Source organism: Anopheles stephensi, unplaced genomic scaffold, assembly GCF_013141755.1.
Source record: "Anopheles stephensi strain Indian unplaced genomic scaffold, UCI_ANSTEP_V1.0 ucontig19, whole genome shotgun sequence".
Lineage (NCBI taxonomy): Eukaryota > Metazoa > Arthropoda > Insecta > Diptera > Culicidae > Anopheles > Anopheles stephensi.
The window spans coordinates 5,001-7,500 of NW_023405113.1; the positions used below are offsets into that span (position 1 = coordinate 5,001).

General features: G+C 42.7%; 1 non-coding gene across 1 annotated transcript in view; it reads left to right on the plus strand.

Moving 5' to 3' along the window:
• The window catches only part of LOC118515793, a 4,253-nt gene extending 4,094 nt beyond the window's left edge, over positions 1-159 (plus strand). The window contains exon 1 of the ribosomal RNA XR_004907416.1: positions 1-159. This exon is cut by the window's left edge and continues 4,094 nt beyond it. This is a non-coding gene — a ribosomal RNA (large subunit ribosomal RNA).
• Positions 160-2,500: the final 2,341 nt, after the last annotated feature.

Consider the following 2,500-nt stretch of genomic DNA (forward strand, 5'->3'; position numbering starts at 1 on the left):
AGGGAACGCCGGTGGCCCGCCGACCTCGCCGACCGTGGACTTGACTAGTTTCGATGCCCACCGACCGCCCGCAAACGACGGGACTTCAGGCTAGGAGTTTCAAGTTGTAGAGATGCGTTCGCATCGATCCTCTCAGGCGACCTACGCCTGGTGGTGTTATGGTGGACGCAAGGCACGTCCTGCCCGGTAGTATGTACAAGAAAATGTACAAGTCCGGGAATACGGGGTGCATCGTATGTAACGTTCGATGTACATATAAAGCCTGGTAGGTGTTGGGATTATATCTGCAACACGGGCATTATCGAAAGATGGTTAAGTGGAGTCACCCAATGGGTGCCGTGCGTTATAAGGTACGTAATGCACAGTAGAGATACATTGTCGGGGTGGAACCCGAAAAATGTACAAGTCCGGGAATACGGAAAACGTTCGACATAAAGGCTGGGGATACAATGATTGATACAAATAAGGTGCCTAAGGGACATTTATTTTTCTTAAGGTCCAAATCCGTCACTGAACATCACGACTTACAAACACATCTTCCCCGGCTACTCCCATATACCCGGCACGGGGACAAGTATGACGAATGAAAATCCTGTGTGTATGGAACATATAATGTGCCTGAGCGCACCTTTTTTTCTAAGTCCCAGACAATCCGTCACTGAACATCAACGACTTACGAAGACATGTTCCCACGGCCTTCCCATATTACGGCACCGGGACAAGTATTGAAGAATGAACAATCATGTGTGTATGGAACATGATAATGTGCCTGAGAGGCACATTTTTTTCTAAGTCCAGGAAAATCCTTCACTGAACATCCACCGACTTACGAAGACATGTTCCCCCGGTCCTCCCATCTACGGCACGGGGACAAGTATGAAGAATGAAAATCATGTGTGTATGGAAACATATAATGTGGCCTGAGAGCACATTTTTTGTTCTAAGTCCCAGAAATCCGTCACTGAACATCACGATTATCGAAGCCATGTTCCCCCGGTCCTCCATATACGGCACGGGGACAAGTATGAAGTATGAAAATTTTTGGTCACAGCGTGAAATCCCTCTAATGATCATGAAAATAGCAATCGGATCACTTATCTGACCATAAAAAGTGAACCAAAACCCTATTTGACAAACTTTTGGTCCTATGAAAAAATCACTTTTCATATATGTCATGGTCGAAAATTTCTAAGTACCCAAAAAATCACTTATTCTCGAATATCTCGAAAACTACTTATCGGACAGGGGTCAACCAAGGTGTTTTAGAAAGGTCTTTACTAGCTCTAATTTAATGAGCCATAGCGACTTTCAAGTGAATTTTTTGACACTTTTTCGCATATCGGCATCCTTGGTTCCCATACTGGCCATAGGCCATAGGGCCACCGAACGGCCAACTTTTGGTCCGGGGGTGAAATTTTTTTTTCACGAGATTTTGATGAAAATGGCTTCGGAACGCGTTTCTAATAATGAAAAGTGAAACCAAACAGTATTTGCGAAGAAAAAATGTCCTATGAAAAAATCACTTTTTCTTAGGGTACGGGTCAAAAATTTTCTAAGTCCCAAAAAATCACTATTTCTCGAATATCTCGAAAACTACGTATCGGACAGGGGTCAACCAAGGTGTTTTAGAAAGGTCTTTACAAGCTCTATTTAATGAGCCATAGCGACTTTCAAGTGATTTTTTGACACTTTTTCGCATATCGGCATCCTTGGTTCCCATACTGGCCATAGGCCATAGGGCACCGAACGGCCAACTTTGGTCCGGGGGTGAAATTTTTTTTCACGAGATTTTGATGAAAATGGCTTCGGAACGCGTTTCTAATAATGAAAAGTGAAACCAAACAGTATTTGCGAAGAAAAAATTGTCCTATGAAAAAATCACTTTTTCTTAGGGTACGGGTCAAAAATTTTCTAAGTCCCAAAAAATCACTTATTCTCGAATATCTCGAAAACTACGTATCGGACAGGGGTCAACCAAGGTGTTTTAGAAAGGTCTTTACAAGCTCTATTTAATGAGCCATAGCGACTTTCAAGTGATTTTTTGACACTTTTTCGCATATCGGCATCCTTGGTTCCCATACTGGCCATAGGCCATAGGGCACCGAACGGCCAACTTTTGGTCCGGGGGTGAAATTTTTTTTCACGAGATTTTGATGAAAATGGCTTCGGAACGCGTTTCTAATAATGAAAAGTGAAACCAAACAGTATTTGCGAAGAAAAAATTGTCCTATGAAAAAATCACTTTTTCTTAGGGTACGGGTCAAAAATTTTCTAAGTCCCAAAAAATCACTTATTCTCGAATATCTCGAAAACTACGTATCGGACAGGGGTCAACCAAGGTGTTTTAGAAAGGTCTTTACAAGCTCTATTTAATGAGCCATAGCGACTTTCAAGTGATTTTTTGACACTTTTTCGCATATCGGCATCCTTGGTTCCCATACTGGCCATAGGCCATAGGGCACCGAACGGCCAACTTTTGGTCCGGGGGTGAAATTTTTTT